This window comes from Tamandua tetradactyla, chromosome 12 (genome assembly GCF_023851605.1).
Source record: "Tamandua tetradactyla isolate mTamTet1 chromosome 12, mTamTet1.pri, whole genome shotgun sequence".
NCBI classification, from domain to species: Eukaryota; Metazoa; Chordata; class Mammalia; order Pilosa; family Myrmecophagidae; genus Tamandua; species Tamandua tetradactyla.
The window spans coordinates 49875551-49896715 of NC_135338.1; the positions used below are offsets into that span (position 1 = coordinate 49875551).

The following is a 21165-nucleotide window of genomic DNA, read 5'->3' on the forward strand; positions in this document are numbered from 1 at the left end:
TTATTAAATTCCCCTTTTTCAAAGCCAGTCCATTTCTGGTATATTGCATTCCAGCAGCTGATATCGGGGCTTGTGAAGTGATTTACCCCAAATCTCTCTGAAGTTAATAACAGCCAAGACAAGATTAGACCACCAAGACTCCAGGTCCCACGTGCTCAGGTACTCAGCTGTGGGCGTTGGCTCGGGAGGGGAGGCTGAGTTTATGATGCCCACTCCCAGCATGGACCATTCGTGATGATTCACTATCTCTGGTCATCATGATAACCGACATTTCCATGTGCCGTCAGAGGCAGCCAGCCTTCCTTCGTGGGCCCTAAAGGGACCTGGCAATAGATGTTGGGACTTTGGTCTATAGATGAGTCGCCTCCCGAGGTTCCAGCACAAAGCGTCTGGCCTGCTGAAGGTGTACAGTAGCATCATGTGCACACACAGAGAAGGCAGCACTGTTCCGTGTCAGGGTTTAGATTTTGTACATTCATAATACTCTGCCAATAGGAAAGAATATCTTCACTAAGCATGTTGAAGAAAGACATCCTAGAAATGCCATATAGTCTGCAGTATCAGCTCCAATTTACATAACACCAGGCAGACTTTGGGCTGATGGATGAGAAAAGTATATTGAAAGTGGCACAGGCCCAGACAAACAGAGGAGCTTGGGCAGAGCAGAGAACCTCCTTGTTTTACACACACGGGAATTGAGACCAATAGGCAGTGAAGTGTCTGCCCAGGGCCAAGCAGATCTAAGGGCCCACGCTTTGAGCAGAACCCAGAACCCAAGGCCACAGCAACTCTGGCCAGTGCTTCTTCAACTTTAATGCAGCTGTAGATCTGCAGGTTATGTTAGATATGGGTTCTGATCAGCAGATCTGGGGTGGGGTCAAGGTGCGACACTCCTAACAAGTGCTTGGGGAATGCCAGTGCTACTGGTCCCTGGACCACAGATAGAGTACCACGGATCTAGAACACGACAAGACTCTGCGATATTATATTTTAGACCTTTCATCCACTTTTGAATGAGTGGCAGAGAGGGCTGTGCATGGCCAGTGCAAGCATGGGGCCCAAGCTGCCTTCTGACTTGGCCGTGCATCTCACCAATCCCAAGAGACCAATGTGACATCACAGTCACAGTGGCTGCACATCCTGGAGCCTTAGATTACACCCTTGGGGTCTCAGATTGAAACAAGTGACCAAATCACCACCCCAAAGGCTCCTTCGGCTCCTATTCCAGCTTGAATGTGTACACCTGGCCAGAATGCACCTGGGCTGTTAAAGACATCTGGGAGCCCAGAGCTCAGAAGATCTGCTTGGCTCACACTTCAAAATGGGGGCTTGCACTTGACCCTGAAGCCTAGAGGTCACTCTTGAAAGGCACCATACCTGAATGAACCCAGCTGTGGTGAGGTTTTGCAGTCCTGACATGAACACTACCCCAAGAGGCAAAAACAACAGAAGTCTGTTTTTTTCAGAATGCTCCTGTCCTCTGCCACTTGCCTACAAAGATGGACAACTGTGTCCACACCCTCCAGAGCAGGGTGTGAAGCCACACTGATGGGGGGAGGGTGACCAGCTGCTCCGGGACTGTGGCGCAAGCTCTGCCGGGGGGCACGAGGGCAGGTGCTCACACAGCCGTCACCGCTTCCCAAATGCAGCTTTACAGGCACTGCCTAATTCTGTTTCCAAAACTAACAACTTGCAGTTGGCGTTCCACTGTTACACCGACTCTAATGGTTTCTCTCTTTCTCTTTTCCTCTTTCTCTTTTTTTCTTTCACTGTCTTAACACACACCCCTCCCCTACACTTAAGAGAAAAGTTGATGGCATATCCAGATGAACTAGAAGGGAAGACAGCTCTGTCTGTGCTTCTTCTGGGAGGCAAGCGGCTCAGGCATCAGGGCTGCTGAAGAACCAGGTGATGGCACCAATCAGAGAAGACAAGATAATGGGTCCGGTCAAGACAAAGGAGAAGATGCCAGCAGAAGAGCTGGTGGGTGAGTGAAGGAAGAGCAGGGTGGAGAGCAGGGAGAAGCTGTTCTCATGCTCAATAACCAAGCACTCCAACTCCCATCTCACCGGCCCAGAGCTTGCCAGAACAATGGGGCAACATTCAGCTCTTGATTGTGCTTTTCTGCTGCGGGTCTCGGAGGGAGCCGGCTCTTGTAAAAGGACTTGCCCTCGGCCTCCGCATCAATCCACTAGAGACCTTGGCCCTGCAATAGGCAGCTGATGGCTGGCCTCACCTCCTCCCTGGGGCTAACCTCTGAGCAAATCGCACGCCAAGACAACTGCGCCTTTACCTCAAGTAAGTTCAACTAAATTGCGAGGAAACTTTTTTTTTTTTTAATGACAGAATCTTAGGGCTGGAATCTGAGACCTTAGAAACAGAAATCATCTAGTGTAACCAGATTTATAGATGGAGAAACTGAGGCCCAAGGAAGTGGGTCAAGGCCCCGTAAAGTGTTTGTGGCAGAGCTCACACCCCTCCTGGGGACAGCACTCTTCCCACAACTCGCCCGGCCTAGCACAACTCCATTTAATTTTAGTTCATCGCACATCCTGCTTGCGCTTTCAAGGAATTTTATCGTCCCTACTCCATCTGTGCATGCTGCCATCCACAAGCTTCACTTTTTTCTGCGCTTCCCATGCATCTATCTGTTGCAAGCTCCTTAAAAGAAGAGGAGCGGTCCAGGAGTGTAAGTGGACCATCATCTGTTTGTCATTTTGACAGTGTAACAATGGCTAAAACAGCCACAGCTAAGAATGCTCTATTTCATTCTGAAGGGCCAATTCTAGATCTACAACCCACACTTGGGCAAGGGCAGCAAAAGGTTTCTTCCCAGACTTAGAGCCACTAAGAATAAGTCGCCGTTGACTACTCGTGGCACACACTGTCGATTAGAAAGGCATTACATAATCTTTTACTTTTTGCAAGTGCTTCAAGAACAGTCAAGACTAATTAAGGGGAGATCAGTCGGAATGTATTCAGATGTGCATAGTTGTTAAAATAACCCGTGTAGTGAAAAGTTAAAGGCTCGTTTTTCAGGCTGCCAAACAATGAGCATGGAGGGTGCCAAGCTGCAGCATGTATGTCCCCCCCAGCTGCTGGTACTGGAGAAGCATTGAAGGGGCTCTAATTGTTACAGAGGTTGCCTCTGGGACCTAGGAGCAGGTGTGCTTCTTATCTCCACCGGAGCCTCAGTCAAAAATCAGAGCACTTGAAATGACCGCAGGGTTTTCAAAATGCCAACTAGAGTGGAAAGAAAATCAGCAATTAAACATCCAGATTGTTAAAGAAGAATAGGTGGCCTCATCCACCAGTTGTACATCCTGGAGGAGCAGGGAACACAGCATTATTGCTTGTGAAGCACCTCCATACAGAAAGGCATTTTATTTGTGTGCAGACACTGCACATACAGAGATGGCTATCTGTGCAGATAAACGCTTTAGGGACTTTGAGCTTTAGAAAAATGGGTTCTGGTTAAGGTTTCTCCCTTCTCCACGCTCTCGGTTGCTTTAATCTTTTATATCCTTATAGAAGCCAGATGGAAATGGAAGCTTTCTCCCATCTTAGATGTGGAAGTAAATAAACACACCGAGATTGCAAGGATAAACACATGCTTAATATTCTATGTGCAATAACTTGTCATTTTGCTGTGACATGGTTCTGACTTCTGTGGTGATTGAAATGCCACCTAGGATTCAGGAAAATACAACATTATTTAGTGACCCCCTACTGTACACCTATCACATATCTGACAACAAACTTATATGCAGAATACCTAACAAACTCTCATATTCAATAATGAGTAAATAACTAACTCAAAAATGTTTGAACAGACACTTCACTAAAGATATGTTGATGACAAATAAGTACATGAAAAGCATACGAGCCGTCATCAAGGAAACACAAATTAAATCCGCAATGAGATACCATCATCACACACCTAATAAGAATGGCTAAAATTTAAAACACTGACCATACAAGTTTTGGCAAGGATGTGAAGAACTAGAATTCACAGACACTGCTAGTGGGAATGTAAAATAGTATAAATACTTAGAAAAATAATTTGGCAGTTTCTTAAAAAGTTAAACATACACGTACCATATGACCCAGCCATTCCAATCTTGGGTAAGTACCCAAGAGAAACAAATATTTCACAAGCAACTTTATTTGTGATAGCAAAAAAAGGAAACAACCCAAATGCACACCAACAGGTGAATGGAAAAGTAAATTGTGGTACATCCATACAACGGATATCTACTGTGCTGGTTTGAATGATATGCCCTAGAAAAGCCATGTTTTAATCCTAAACCCATTTTGTAAGGGCAGCCGTTTCTTCTAATCCCTATTCAACACTGTATGTTTGAAACTGTAATTAGATCATCTCCCTGGAGATGTGATTTAATCAAGAGTGGTTGTTAAACTGGATTAGGTAGAGGTGTATCTCCACCCATTTGGGTGGGTCTTGATTGGTTTGCTGGAGTCCTATGAAAGAGGAAACATTTTGGAGAAAGAAAGAGATTCAGAGAGAGCAGAGCAGAACAACTCAACCACGAGAAGCAGAGTCCACCAGCCAGCGACCTTTAGAGATGATGAAGGAAAACGCCTCCGGGGAGCTTCATGAAACCGGAAGCCAGGAGAAGAAGCTAGCAGATGATGCCGTATTTGCCATGTGCCCTTTCAGCCAAGAGAGAAGCCCTGACTGTGTTCACCACGTGCCTTCTCACTTGAGAGAGAAACCCTGAACATCATCGGCCTTCTTGAACCAAGGTATCTTTCCCTGGATGGATGCCTTTGATTGGACATCTCTATAGATTTGTTTTAATTGGGACATTTTCTCAGCCTTAGAACTGTACAGTAGCAATTTATTAATTCCCCTTTTTAAAAGCCATTCTGTTTCTGATATTTCGCATTCCAGCAGCTAGCAAACTAGAACATCTACTCAGCAATAAAGAAGAAGGAAGGGTGGATCCATGCGACAACATGGATGAATTTCAAAACAATTATGCTGAATGAAAGAAGCTAGAGCCACCACCTCAAAAAAAGTACATACTGTATGATTACACTTCTATAAAATTCTAGACAGTGCAAAGCAATCTAATGTGACAGAAAGCAGACTGGTGGTTTCCTTCCTACATGAGGAAGGGTGGAGAGGGACAGAATGAAAGATTACAGAGGGGTCCGAAGAAGCTTTCTTTAGGTTATGAATAGCTTCATTATCTTGATTGTTTTGATGGATGCATGGGTATATAGATATGTCAAAATTCAGCAAGCTGCATACTTTAAATATGTGCAATTGACTGTATATCAACTAACCTTCAATGAAGCAGTTAAAAAAAAAAAGATTACCTAATATCTTAAGACCTGCTTGTCAAAGTTTTCCACCTACATATCACTACAGAATAAAGGAAATAAAAACCTAAAGGTCTGGGCACATAGCCCATAGCAGCCACCACAAGAGTTAAATTTTTCAAGTCTCATGCTGTATCTTAATTCTCGCATATGTTACCTCTGAGTCCATAAATGTGCTATGTCTGTTTTAAAACATAATGTTTATCATTTAACTAATATACCAGCTAAGTTGTATAATATTTTCCCCCACAAATCTTTACGTTAAACTGATGCAAAAAAAATGTACCCTGTTTACATTGTAGCTTTGCTCACCCAAGCAAACACTAAGAGGAACATAAAAACCCTTAGCAACACAATTGCAAAATCTAGACACTTTCACTGTCTTTCTGTAGTGCTTCTCTCTCCCCATCCCCTCTACTTTTTTAAACTTGGAATTACTGGAAAATTGGGGCAGAAGATATATTTGCCATTGTTAGATACTACTTTCCTCTTTCAAAGAAGCAAACTCTAAGAATTTCAAATGTTTTGTCTTTTAATTGATTTGAAAGGGGAAATAGAAGGTATTAGGTGAATAATCTAGAAAAGAAAGTTTTTTTTCTTTCCCTTGGCCCATACAACTCATCAGTTTTAATTATTTCCTTCAGTTCTCATTAGATAGTCCAGTAGCTACAGAGAAAAACTGAGAAGAATCTGTAGTGGCCTCCTAAACAAACCTCCTATGTCTTTGGGCTCATCTGTCTCTGCCATCTTTTGCTTGAGTATTTACAAAGCTCGTGTGCAGAACACGCGATTCAGTAATCTGATTTTTGGAACTTGGTTTTTACATGATAAAAATTTATAATTTTGTGATGCTTTGTAGGTTTCACCATTTGCTGAATTTTTGCTTGGTTTTTCATTTATTGTTTATTTGCTTATTTGTTTGTTTGGGAAGCACATGAGCCAGAAATCAAACCCAGGCCTCCCGTATGGCAGGTGAGAATTCTACCACTGAACTACCCTTGAACCCTCTTAAAGTTATGTTTTTGAATGGTACAAAATTGAACTAATGAAAACAAGTTTAAATACGGTCATACTGACCTGCACTTGCTTGGAGAGGATGCTGTCAGAGAGAGAAGTGCCGAAGAGTCCTAACTTCTAAAGACTTTCTCTTTCCCCTTGCCTGAATGCTTCCGAAATCCCATTGCTACCATCAGAGTATTTGATGATGCTTCAAGTAGCTTAAGCAGTGATCCTCAGAGTTTAATCACGCGAATCACGTGGGAATTTTGTTAAAATGCAGATTCTGATTCAGTAAGTCTGGACAGGGGCCAAAGGGTCTGCATTTCTGACAAGTTTCCAAGTGATGCGTCAGTAAGGTACAATACATATGCTGCTGGTTCCAAACAACACTTAGCAAGGTCTTAAACTGCAGTGGTTTGCAAAGAGTGGCCCCTAGAAAAGCAGCATGCAAGTTCTCAGGCTCCATCCCAGATCTACTAGATCAGAAACTCTGGCCATGGGAACCCGGTGGGGGGTTGGTTTAATAAGCCCTCCAGGTGTTTCAGATCTTTGAAAACCACTGGCTCAGAGAATTAGAGGTAAATGGTTGCCGCTGATGAGAACCCAGTTTGGCTTCAAAAGGTCTGTGGTACCAAGAGAAAGACTTAGAACCCTCACGAAGCCTGGTTATGCAGGATTATTTTAAACCAGAATGCATTTAAGTCTTCCAAGAGACATCATCAGTTTCAATTTTTTTCCTAAGGAAAGAAAATACCACGTTAAATACACAAACATAAGAGCTTTCTTGTTGACAAGGTACAATATATGTACCACCAGCATAATCATGGGCTCCATTTTCACATGTTTATAATAAACATGTCACAACCATATTTTTTAAAACCCTCTTCCTTCTCCAAACTCTATGTTTAAATTAGAACACATAAAACTACATCTATTCTTAAAGTTTCCAAACCTTAAATAATGTGTAAGAAAATTATGAAATGATCAGGAAAACACAACACCGCCACTGATTTAGGGTGGCAAAACAAAAGCCTACCAGTTGGGCAAACAATAAAATTACAGGATCCTATTTATAATGATTTTGGTGAGCTACTTTCACCCCAATCTAACCAACATTTCCACTGATTGCCCCGTGAGGAAGACATCAACCAGAGGATTATGTTGAGCAATTTTCCCACTTATGCAGAGATTTTAAAAATTGTTGATAGTAGTTGCATATGTACAAAATTTCCCACTTTAACCAACACTGTGTGTACAAATCAGTGACACTAATTACTTTTACAATGTTGTGTAATGATCACCACCATTCAATACCAAAACTTCTTTATTAACCCAAACAGAAACTCTTTACCCATTAAGCAATTAACTCCCCATTTTTCTCTCCCTGGGTTCCTGGTAATATCTAATCAACTTTCCGTCTCGATGAATTTGCCTCTCCTAAAGATTTCACATAACTGGAATCATGCAATATTTGTCTTTTTGTGTCTGTGTTTTTCATTTGTGCTAAGGCATAATGTTTTCAAGGTTCATTCATACTGTAGCATGTATCAGAACGTCATTCCTTTTTTATAGCTGAATAATATTTCACTGAATGGATATACCAAATTTGTTTATCTGTTCATCTGTTGATGGACACTTGGGATGTTTCTGCCTTTTGGCAATTGTGTATAATGCTGCTACGAACATTGGGGTACAAGGATCTGCTTGAGTCCTCGTTTTCAGTTATGTGGGGTACAATACCTAGAAGTGGAATTGCTGGGTCACATCATAATTCTATACTTAATTTTCTGAAGGACTGTCCAACTGTTTTCCACACTATTTTGCATTCCCACCAACAATGTTCCAATTTCTCTGCATCCTCTCCAGCATTTGTGATTTCCCTTTTTTTTTTTTTTTTCAAATAATAGCCATTCCTGTGGGCGTTAGAGTTTTTTTTCTAATCAACTTTGCAGACACCAGATAAAAGAGAGCTGCTGCTAACAAAGACCGGAGAGATGTATTATATAACAAACAGAAATGCCAGAATTCAACAAAAATGGAAAGAAATTGATAGGAAAAGACTAAAGTTCTATATTCAGGCTCACGTAGTCAATGGAAAGTATATAAAAATTAGTACTCAGCTAAGTATTTATTAAATTAAAGAAATACTTATTAAAAGGGCACCTGAAAGGGTGCAAGGGTAGTTCAGTGATAGAATTCTTCCCTGCCATGTGGGAGACCCCGGGTTTGATTCCCAGCCCATACGCTTCCTCAAAACACAAGGAAACCAATAAAAAACAAATCAACAAAAAACAAACCAACAAAAAATTCAACAAATAGTGCTGCAATAAGGGGATACTTACATGGAAAATGAATGAAATGTGACCGTACCATACAGCATATATATAAAAAAAAAGGGGGGGGCAGCTGAGAACATAAATAATCACTGTTCCCAACACGTTGCTTGGAGCCACATGAACTCAAAGCCAAAAAAGTCACCATTTTGCTTTTGTTCCATTCATCTCCAGCACAGAGGGCAGCTACACCACACCAGCTCACGCACCATGACACCTCTGCCCAGACTCTCCTCCAGCAGACACTAAAGAAGCATTACCACCAGCATGGGTTCTAAACTGCTGTCCTGGGAGCTTATCAGAAATGCAGACTTTCTCAGACCCGTCCTGGACTTAAGGAATCAGCACCAATATTTTAACATCTCCAGGAGGTGTGTGTGCATATTCACTTGGCAGAGCACAGCTAAAACCTACCTTCAGTCTCTTGGATTCACCTGGGTACCCTGGGTAGCCTGAATTTCTGACTTTATTTTTTTTTTTGAACCAGGAGCCTCTTTGGTGGCTTGGTTTGCCAGTTCACAGACACTGGTGTTGAGATGAAGACACTCGTTCTAGATCACCCCAGGCGGATTGTCTGCTCAGGAAGGAGTAACTTTTAATAAATGCCCTTTATTAAATTGTATCTAATTTTGGAATGGAAGGTGGATAGTATTACTCCTGTTTTACAGATTGAAGGAAAACAGTCTCATAGAAGGTAAGTGAATTATTTAACGTCAAAGCCTATCTTTAGTAAAGTACTGACCAAAAGCCATGCATCCTCTTATTTATGTTACCCCATCCTGACTGATATTCTCTGGAAATCCAAAAATAAAATGAAAGAGCATCCATTTAACTTGGGATGTGTGGTTCTGATGCACTTATGTATGTATAATCAAAAGCATGGCTCTCTTTTTTTTCTTCTTTCTTTTTTCCATTACTTTTTTGTACAGTAGCAAATCAGGGTCAATACACTGCTCAAAGATCTTAACCAATATCACCTCACTCATCATCCCATTACTCAGAATTTTGCCTCAACTAAAATGTCTGGATGTGGTGGTTGGTTGGTTTGTCTTGTTTTGTTTTGTTTTTCTACTATGGAGTTCAAATAGAATATATTTATCTATCTTCATAATGGAAAAATCTTAGGATTCATTTTTTCAAAGAACTGTAGGCATTTTACTTTTTACCCCTTAAACAGGGGAAGCAAATGAACCAAAGACTTCATCAAGTCCCCCTGGAGTTGGGCTCTGAAGCCAGTTGGAGCAGGCAGGGCTGAGGCTTCCAACCTGAGTCCCTAAAGCAACTTGCCTGAGCTGTGCACAACACACAAAGGGAAAGAAATTATTTTCTAGGCCACTGGTTCTCAAACTCTGTTGCCCATTAGGATCACTGGGAAATTTTCAAAATCCCTATGCCCTGGCCATATCCCAGACCTATTAAGTCAGAACCTCTCGTTTTGGAACCCAGGCACTAATTTTGTTCTGTCAAACCCCGCAGTTGATTCCAATGCTCATCCCAGTTGAGAACCAATGGGCTGGGCAGTGACCCCAATGCTATGAGGTCAGCTCTTCATCCTATATTTACTCCATTTTTCTTACATGCTGGGCAGGGACTCCCTGGGGTTGTGTCCTTGTCCATGCTCCAGAATCTATTCTAAAACAGCTGCTTCATTAGAGGGTACTTTTTTTTTTTTTTGCAATGCTCTTCCATTTAATAAATTCTTTCTCATTCCCTTAATATTCCTTCCCATTAAAACATAACCTACAAACAGCAGATAAATTACACTTAAGCAATGAGTATAAAGGACAGCTGTTTTCTCTCAATGGAGCATTTCTCTTTGTGATTCCATTATTTTACTCAGGCATGACATGCTTAATGTTTTAAGTAAGGCTCAGCTTTTCTTCCTTTTATTTTTTTTTTCAAGGTGAGGTGAAATTTCAGCTGGAAATCTACTCTGAAAGATCAAGAAAGAGACCATATAAGAACACAGCAGTATTTATTTTTTTATGAGCAGCTGAAAACTAACCAAAATGTTCCTCACAAGCCACAAAATGTGTCACCCTGGCATTTTTCAGGTTTTCTTGGCACACCAAGCACGGGTCAAGACATGGAATGACTTTTTATTTTAATTATTATTCTGGAGCCTCCCAAATCTTCAAGCAGCAATACTTAAAGACACTCATTCATGGTTAGAAGAGAATGCAGCCTTTTTTCACCCTACAGTGACCTATGTTGAATAAACTTTTCTACTGAAGAGGTGCTATAAACTTGTCCTTAGACTGCAACTGCCTGTGTAAACTTCTAGAATATTTTTCAGACTGTCTTTTCAACAAGGAGAGCTTGCGGAATTTGCCAAAACTAATTCCCTACCTTTGTGTCATCTGCTGTTTGGCAACTTGTCTTGGCAGGCCGAACCATTCAAGACTTGTCCCCTCCTCAAATCCATCTCATTCCATCCTCTTCAATGTTACTTTTCCGATTCATAATGTGGTTCTACAAAGGAACTCCTCACAAGGATGGAGTCAAAGTTGCAATTGATTTTCTGCTAACATTGGAAGGCAGATTTATGTATATGCCCATAGAAACATACATCATTTGTAACACCCTGTTGGTACAAAGGAATTAAAGTCACACATTCTGTTTCATAAATTTGGTCCCTACTTAATGATAAAAGGCCACATTATTAAAGGCAAAGATTAAATAGCTACAAATAATGCCACATTGCTTGTTTGGTGCTGATTTTAGGCTTTTCCAATACATCCACCCTGTGCTAAGGTCATCAGAAGCAAGAGGTGGTTACCTGCCAAAATGTTTCAGAAGAGAAATGAGAGGCAGGTGAAAGGCTTGCCAACATCTGAACAGTTGTGGATGGTGGTTAAGAGCATGGACTCCAGTATCTGGTAGAACTGGGTTCAAATCCTGGCTGTACCTCTTGTTCTAACTGTGTGTCCTTGGGTCAGATATTCACCCTCTATAACCATCTTCATCTCTAAAATGCAAATAACAGCAATACTGACCTTACTGGGGTTATTGTGAGGATTAAAATGCCTAGGACGTGTCCATGTGGGACATGATTCCCAGGGGTGTGGACCTTCCTGGCAACGTGGGACAGAAATCCTAGAATGAGCTGAGACTCCGCATCAAGGAATTGAGATAAACCCTAGAATGAGCTGAGACTCAGCATCAAGGGATTGAGAAAACCTTCTCGACCAAAAGGGGGAAGAGTGAAATGAGACAAAGTGTCAATGGCTGAGAGATTCCAAACAGAGTCGAGAGGTTATCCTGGAGGTTATTCTTACACATTAAGTAGACATCACCTTGTTATTAAAGATGTAATGGAGAGGCTGAAGGAAACTGCCTGAAAATGTAGAGCCGTGTTCCAGTAGCCATGTTTCTTGATGATGATTGAATAATGATACAGCTTTCACAATGTGACTGTGTGATTGTGAAAACCTTGTGTCTGACACTCCTTTTATCTACCTTGTCAATAGACGAGTAGAACATATGGAATAAAAATAAATAATAGGGGGAACAAATGTTAAAATAAATTTAGTTTGAAATGCTAGTGATCAGTGAAAGCGGGGGGTAAGGGATATGGTATGTATAATCTTATTTTTTCTGTTTTCGTTTTATTTCTTTTTCTGTTGTCTTTTAATTTCTTTTTCTGAATTGATACAAATGTTGTAAGAAATGATGAATATGCAACTAAGTGACGATACTGTGAATTACTGATTATATATGTAGAACAGAATGATCACATGTTAATATTTTAGTTCGTTTATTGTTAAATATTTTTTAATTAATAAATAAATTAATTAAAAACAAAAAAAATGCCTAGGACATAGTGAGTACAGATTAGCTATCCTTATTGTATTTGAAAGAGAGAAATGAAATCCAAGCACCAGGAGACACGAGGAGCAGGTTAACTGTACGATTAACCGTGTCCATCTTACAGACGAGAAAAGTGAGGTTCAGAGATAAAGTAAATCAATCCTCTACGTGTATCTTTCTAAAATACAAAACCGATGGTGCTGTTCCCTGTTATAAACACCTCAGTGGCCCCATCACCAGAAAATAGAGGTCAAATTCCTCACCATGGCATACAATGCCCTTAATTATTTCTTTATTTTTTCTTCTTAAACCCCAAGTCTTCTCAACCCAGAGTCCCTTTTGCCATTAAGCCATGATGGCACAGGTAGAGCTGCTCCACCCTTCTCTGGGCTCCCACTTTTCTAACAAAGCATCCACGTATTTCAATGAGCATGTTGGCTCATGTGTCTGACTTCACACTCTAAACAAGAAGTTCCTTGAGAAGAGGGACACTTCCCTATTCAATTTTTTTTTCAGGTGTATGGTCCAGGAATTGAACCTGGGTCTCCCACATGGAAGGTGAGCATTCTTCCACTGAACCACCTATGCACCCCCTATTCATTTTTCTGGTTCTAGCATTCCAGCATCTAGTCCAACACTGAATAGGTGGTAGAAATTCCACAAACTGCTTGATGAATGAATGAATAAACGTCCCAAGCCATCCAAAAGTAAGTGGCAGAGCCAAAGCAGACCCTGCGTGTTCCAACTCCTGCTGGACCATCACTCCCTTGGGCCACACCACTTTGCCAGTGTGGAGGTGACACTGCTGGATCCAGAATGGACTTGCCAGAAAACTTTAGAATATGTGTTAACAACAACAACAAGCAACCAACCAACTTCAACAACAAAGCTGCTCGTCAATTTACATATCTTTAAAAGAGGACTCATACTTCATGCTGAGGATGTATCATCATGTATCATCTCTGAGGATACATGGAAGGAGGGGAGAACACAAGAAAAAATTTAGATAACATTGACAAGTTCTTCCTTGAAAAGTGCCTTAATCTAAAAATGGCACAATAGCAAATAAGTTAGATAACAATAATAATAGTATATACCACAGTTTATTACAATCCTTTCTTCTGAGGCCTTCAATTGGAACTGAAAACACAATTACTAATTAAATTAGATGACAGGAGGCATCATTTTCCAAATGGAACCCTAGTGATCTGAGTGAGTTATTGCAACTTCTTAAATTTCTCACTGTCACCCAGAAGAGGATTACACATTTGACTAAAGTCAACTCAAAAAAACAGATTCATAATACACATTTGTTCTTTTACTCAAATGCAGTCCATCTATTTACCTTTGAAAGTAGTTACTGATGGACTACTGCCTCAGTCAGTATAAGGACACAAAGTTGTAAAACCTTGATCCTCTCCTCAAGGAGCCTGCTCTACAGTGTGGCAAGGGCACAAATACTGATAAACATGGTTTACCACGGTTATCCCCAAGGGAGGAGATAAAGAGCAGGGAACTGACATTTCTTGTCTTGGAAGAGTCTCGATAAAAATTAAAACAGTTTCAAGTAGGACAGGGTAAAGAGAGAAGCTGCCGTCTTTAGGGGGCCTGGAATTGTTCTGTTTTCTTTCTTTTGATCCAATTATACAGTGGAATGCACCAAGTTCTTAAATTCCCTTGAACTCCAAACCTTTTCCAAAGTGTGCTTTTAAAGGCATCAGGAGGGAAAAAAGAAAAGTTCTATGGTCAAATAGACATTTGAGAAAGTTTTGAGTTAAATGCAAATAAAAAGACTCTGCTGAAGAATACCTCAGACCCTTTACTCTGATAAAGTAGATTGCAAAGGATGCATAATGTACAGTTTTGACAAAGCAGATCTGAATGCAAAACTCTTTTTTTTTTTTTAAGGAATATCATGGTAACTAGTGTTCTGGAAAATACACCATAGAAAATACTGATCCAGTGGAAATGATACGTAAGTCAATACCCACTTCTTTCTTTAAGGACTTTAGCACAGTTTAAAAGAAAAGGTTGTTGAAGTGTACTTTGAAATGCATTGCTTTTTGTTTTGTTTCTTTGTATATATGTTATATTTAACAATAAAAACATTTTTAAAAAAGAAAAAAGGGGGGAAATAAAAGAAGGCGCTATAGCTAGCACCTACAGCAGTAGATACAGAACTCTGAAGTCACATAAAAACACTTAGAGCCCTGATTTCACGTGGGGACTTGACCAAATTGCTTAAAATTTTCTCTGCCTCAGTTTTCCAATCAGTCAAATGGAAATAATGGCAATGCCTGCCCCTTTGGATGGGGGGGGCAGTGTTTATTGAGAAGTGCAAGTAGCATCATCCAGGCCTAGCACTTAGCATGGAGTGAGCCTGCTATGTTCAGGAACCATCATAGGGCTACTGGGCATGGGCAACAGGGAGAGGCCCACGAAGGCTGGTCCACTGCTGCTGTGCGTTCTTGTGCCAAACCCAAAATAGCGTCACCCCGATTGGGAGTGAAAGACTCAACCGAGGCCAGGAGGGAAAAGAGAAACACCTACGTGGAAGAGCAGTCTGAAGAAAACTCATCTCACCCCAGACTGCCAAGGAAATGAGTTTAATACAAAATAATAAAAACAGTGTCCTCGCTGTTTCTACTCTTTCATGAAATCTTATATGCAGATGTCATGATATATCAGGAGAACAAAGAAAACACAAACAGGATACATACTTTAGCTGTTATCTCACTCCTTTCCTTTAAATCTGCATTTGCAGTATGGCAGCAGAAGGAAATGCAGTATTCAAATATGGTAAATGGCACACTTCTGAGGAAATGTGTAGAGATAATGACAGATGCCAGGTACAAGTGACCACGTGGTACGTGGTTAATGGCAAATGTCAGGTACAAGGTTAGATGAAGACCTTGTTACATGAAGACCCAGATGCTTCACCTACCCAAGAAAATCCATCTTCATCACTAACATCTAAAAGATCTGCCTATTACAAATGTAAAAAGCAAATCCTCACCCTAGAGTTTCAGAGGACACATTAAAAAAAAAGAGGGTGGGAGTCTTGAAAAAGTTGCCATGGGGTCCCAAAGCAATTAGTCAGAAAGAAAACGAATGAGTTAAATGACTTTTTTGGGGGGAGGGGGTGCATGGTCTGGAAATCGAACCTGGGTCTCCTGAACGAAAGGAAGGCATTCTAACCACTGAACTACCCGTGCACCCAAATTAAATGATTTTAAAGATCAAATTTCAGGGCGAGCCACCGTGGCTCAGCAGGCAGAGCTCTCACCTGCCATGCAGGAGACCTAGGTTCAATTCCTGATGCCTGCCCATGAAATTTTAAAAAAATCAAATTTCATTAGGGTAAACTATGCAAACACCACAGCTAATAAAGGTTTTGGGAATATTGCTTCATAGATGTGAATCGAATTAGGTTTTGGAAATGCTTTTGTTGTGCAGGATTTTCAATAGTACCCGGCACCTAGGAAATGTCTAATAAGAATTTGCCACATGAAGGAATTGAATGAATGAATGAATGAACTGGTTAAGCTAAAGTATTTTAGAACAGGAAGGAGCTCTAAGAGTCCTACCAATTTAGATTCTGCTTTGTACCCTATGTGATGGGAAAATCACAGCCTCACCAGGCAGAGCTCTCTAATATGATACAATTTACTGTGCAACAGTGAATCACTTTGGAGATTGCATTTTAGCCAACAGATTTTCTGCTGGTGGTAAGAATGCAGGTGCTCCCAAAGAGTTAAGAACTTTAGCAGACAATAATGCTTTGTTAATCTAATTGTCACCAACACTCCCTGTGTTCACCTCACATCTTAACATCTGACAACCTGAAATTCTCTTACCCAGCTAGCTGTTGACTGTGGGTTCTCCCACCTCTAGGATGTGACTTCATGAGGGTAGAGATCTGCCTTTCCCCAGCTCCCAGCCCAGGACTGCACACACGGTAGGTGTGTATTAAATAGCTGTGGCACAGATGAATGGTCAGAGCTGTGTGGATTGGGTGCTTTTCCTCCCTCACTCCCTTTCAAAGGCATGAATGCGGTGGTGCTGAGATGAACAGTCAGCTGGCCTGGATTTGGGTCCCTGCACTGCCAACAGGGAAATGCCCGGGCATTCTTTCATTTATTTATTTATTTTTGGCATGGGCAGGCACCAAGAATCGAACCTGGGTCTCCGGCATGGCAGGCGAACACTCTGCTTGCTGAGCCACCGTGGCCCACCCTACCCAGGCATTCTTGAGCCAACTTTTTGACCTCTCTGCTTTCTTAATTTGTCAGACGGGGCACATGAGCTATGAGCTCAAAGGCCGCTTATATCAGTAATGTTCTTAAGATTACTCGGGTAAATATAATGCCAAACACCTGTGTGATCATACTACAGTTCAGGGTGATCGGAACAAATAAACAAACGCATGACCATCTTGTTGTATCGAGTTAGTCACGGATTTGTCAAGTTAGCTCCCTTCTCTGCCAAATCACAATCTGTACTTTCCTGCATTTGGCCCTTCGAGAGAATGGAACTGATGAGGTGATGAATGTCACTTCATTCCCTTAAATGAGTTGCACATTGCCCCACTCCCCTATCCAGAGAATTCCTGAAACCTGTAAATTAACTGAGTGGTATTCTTGGAGATTTTTCTTTTTCCCGCCACCAATGGGTTAATGTGCCGAGATTTTCCTTTGTTTTAGGCGGGGGCAAGGAAACACATTTAGCTGATACAGTCCATTATTAAAATTGCATTTCGGCAGTGGCAAATAACTCGAGCCACCTGACGCTGCGTTTGTGCATCAGTCTCTCTCTCTACAACCCAAAGCTATTACATTAAGAACATAAGAAAAACAATAGGGCTGAAAGCAGTGCAAACTCCCCTGGTAGACGGAAGCCATCAATCCTGTGGTGAAATATTTAGCTACAAAAGGAGAAAAGGCATTCTTTGATTGAAGGACAAGAGGAAGGAACACACGGGCGCTTTCCAATCAGACCCAGATCGCGTATATTTGAAGAAATAACAGCTTTAACAGCCAAATGATAACTGTGCCTCTGGAAAGCACAGGCGGGCGAAGTATACCTGCAAGGACTCGGAAAAAAAGTTTGGGGGTCTAATGAAGTCATTCTTATCTGTTCTGTTCCACGTTCAACTTGGACGCTCAGATCTGCGTCCACTCCCTGCATGGTGGTTCCTGCAGAAATGAAACAAGGAGCTTTCTTGGGGCCAAGGAGGGGCAACACTGACCTCTTTAGCATCAGCAGTGTTAAGTAATATTAATCAGCTCTAAGTCTTTCTTTAGAAGTCAATGAAATTAGCTGTAAAGTCTAGAAGCCAGAAACACGGGGCTGGATTATTAAAAAACAAAAACAAAACCCCCGACCATTCTTTTCAGTTAAACTCCGGCTCTGGTTGTCTGGGCTAGAATAGTAGTGTTAATAGATTCCGCCTGGACTAAAAAGGGAGCCGGTGGCAGAAAATCTATTCCTCCAGTGAGGTTGCCCGGGCAACCAGCAAGCTTTTGGCATGTGGCTGATGTCTCCAGGCAGCCCGGACTACACAAAGTAAGCTCCTCCATCACTTACAACTAACTTGATTTTGATGGATTAAAACCGAATCAAAATGTACTGTAACTCGCTCACTTTCAAATCCAGGGATCAGGGAAAGACAGAAAAATACCCCCAGACCCAACTAAAAACTAACTTATCAGAAACATGGGGCTTCATTAAAGTTCATTCTCCTAGGTGGTAAATCTCTCGTGTATTCCATAAATAATTTTTTAAAAAGAAAAGAATGTCCAAAAGCAGTGGGGGAAAAAAACAGCATTCAAGCAAATTTGGGGGAAAAAATAAGTGTTACAAAGGTGGAGCATCAATGTAATCATTTCAGGATTCAAATGCATCTTTGTGCCTAGTGCTATTTTAGCTGCAATTCTTTAGCAGCACCTTCATTTGGGAACATCTGAGGACACCAGTCAATAACCAGGACTGTCGAAAAGTTCCTGGGTATCCTTCCCTGTGCTGGAGATGTTATAGAAAAGTGCAAGCCTTAGTAAGAATCCATGGACTATTAGCACCCTCGTTGTTGCTGGAAGGAATGTAAAATGGTGCAGCTGCTGTGGGAAACAGTTCGGCAGTTCCTTAAAAAGTTAAACATAGAATCACCGTATGATACCATATGACCTGACAATTCCACTTCTAGGAATATATACACAAAAGAATTGGAAGCAGGGGCTCAGGATAACAGGATAAACAACCTGTGGTACACATCTACACAATGGAATACTATTCGGTCATAAAAAAGGAATGAAGTTCTGATAGATGTTATAACGTGAATGAACCTTGAAGACATTATGTGAAGTAAAATAAGTCAAACACAAAAGAGCAAGTATTCCCTGGCTCCACTTATACTAAGTATCTAAAATAAGCAAATTCAGAGAGACAGAAAGAGATTAGGTTTACCAGGGGCTGTGGAGAAGGGGGAATAAGGAATTTCCAGTGTTGGTTTGGGGTGATGGAAGTTTTGGTAACAGATGGTGGTGATGGTAGCACAACACTGTTACTGCAATTACTATCACTGAATTGTACACTTAAAAATGGTTACAAAGGCAAATTTTGTGTTATATGTATATTTGTTATCAGAACAAAATTTTTTAAAAATAGGAGCTATTAGGCATCAGGTCAAAATGGCTCCTTATCAAACTAAATTCTTCCTTAAAAGGTAGTAGGACATTTACTGCGTTCATTTAGGAATAACACCTTCAAGATATACCGATCAAACTGTCTAGACTCCAAAAGTGGTGTGGGTTGACAGGCCGCACCTTTCCTTCCCTGGAGAACTGGTATGAAGTAGGCACCCTGCCAGGGCTCTGAATACCCAAATTATACTCACACTTGATCTCTAACTTTCCTTCACAGCATTCGCAGTGCATCATCCCCTGCAGTTACAGCCTCTTCAGAAAACTGCACGCACTTACACGGTCAGCGCTTCCCCTCCTTGTGCAGTCCTCAACCTGTGATCATCAGGGGACATGGGATGGCGGCAGCAGGGGCTGAGGGCCAAGGCAGCCAGACCAATTGGAACGAGCAATTCTGCCCACACATCTCCTAAGAGTGGCAAGCGAAACCAGCTTTTGCCCACAGGCTTCTCCTAATGCAGAGAATTCCTGTGACTCCAAGCAAAGCACTTTTGCGGTCGAGCAGCGGCATGTCCCATTTTCAGCCACACCGGCTCCGTGTCCATTATGGATCCATTATGCCTTTAGTCAGTTTCCATGTTTCTTGCAATACATTAAAATGCACTGCAGCAGCTAAAAGCAGCCTCCTCTGTAACCATTATGATGACAAAATGCAACTTGATGGAAATTGATATATTATTATTGCTCCATAACAAGACATATGCCCTCAAGAAAAAAAAGAGTTGTTGGTTTTAATATGAAAAAGGGACTTAATGGGTATTGCTTTCAGCTTTAAAGGTGACTGAGCAGGTGTATGGCATGGCCAGTTTCCACAAAGCCTAGTTCCTACCCAGCCTTACAGGTCTAGTGCAAACGCCACCTCCAGAATCCTTTGCTGACCTCTTGCTACCCCAGACTAAGCTTTGCCTCCCTCACCTGTGGCTTCGCCCCTGCACCAAACCCTTTCTACTTTGATTTAATCATTTGCATATAACTAGTCCCTCCCTCACCTGAAGTGTTCTACCTGGGTCCTGCTTTATTCACAGTTAGTACTCAGTCAATGTTTGATTTTTTTTTAATTGAAAGAGAAAAAAAATGGCATGTAAACATAATCTTCAATAATAAAATTAAAAATTTATGGATAATCTGCATGAAATCATCAGCTCCACTTCATGTAAAGAAGTGCCTTGTTATAAATGTTGAACCGGTCAACCAGCTCTCCCCTTCCTATATGAATGTGCCCTTTGCTCCTTGTAAATAATCTGGCAAATCGTGTTTTGCCGAATAATTATTCAGTAGGGAGAGGCATGAGAAAATTAAAAGTTAATCATTTTTCCAATGGTTTCCCCTCTTAAAATAACTTTTTACATTAATAATACAAATGTATTGCAAGAAATTTTAGAAATGCAGATGTTAAAAAAATCCCTCCCTAGAGATAAAATAATCACTGACTTTATGTTGTATTTAATCTTTGCTTTTCTCATGTAGACATACACACACACATATCTATGCACTTACATATACATATACGCACATACATATATATATACAACCACAACTTACATTTTTGGTAATCTTTAAAAATTTTTAAACACCAATTGTCAATTGTTGATTTTTCGAATGAATTTTCTCTTTGATGAGTTTGCAACAGTGCTTTCAGGATTCTTGATAACAGCACCCCATTTATTCCTATTAAGGATCCATCATTATTTGTAATTATTTCTTGTTTTTGTCTCTCCAATAAACTCTGAGCTCTCTGAGGGTAGAAACTATATATATCTTTGCTCTATGGTATCCCCACTGCCCAGCACCAACTCAGACATGGTAGGAGGCACCCAGTAAATATCTGTTGAATGATCAGTGCCTGGTAATTAATTAATTAATTAATTAATGCCAAATTCAAGTTCTAGCTTGGTTATAAATCTTCAAAATAAGACTGCCAATTTAGCAACAAGGCTACTAGCCTTGCAATAGATTTTGCTTCCAAGAAATCCTTG

At 41.0% G+C, this 21165-nt stretch overlaps 1 protein-coding gene and 1 long non-coding RNA gene across 7 annotated transcripts in view; one reads left to right on the forward strand and one right to left on the reverse strand.

Moving 5' to 3' along the window:
- The window catches only part of FOXN3 (forkhead box N3), a 413410-nt gene that overhangs the window by 327205 nt on the left and 65040 nt on the right, over positions 1-21165 (reverse strand). The window lies entirely within an intron of this gene.
- Positions 1132-19909, forward strand: LOC143652096 (uncharacterized). Of its 4 annotated transcripts, XR_013160414.1 has the most exons (5): positions 1132-1987; positions 2078-2298; positions 8856-9052; positions 9169-9375; positions 10585-11383. It is a non-coding gene; the product is annotated as an uncharacterized LOC143652096 (long non-coding RNA). The 4 variants fall into 4 exon arrangements; XR_013160413.1 differs by lacking the exon at positions 10585-11383 and adding an exon at positions 19410-19909 and having other exon boundaries at positions 1132-2298; XR_013160411.1 differs by having other exon boundaries at positions 1132-2298; positions 10585-11384.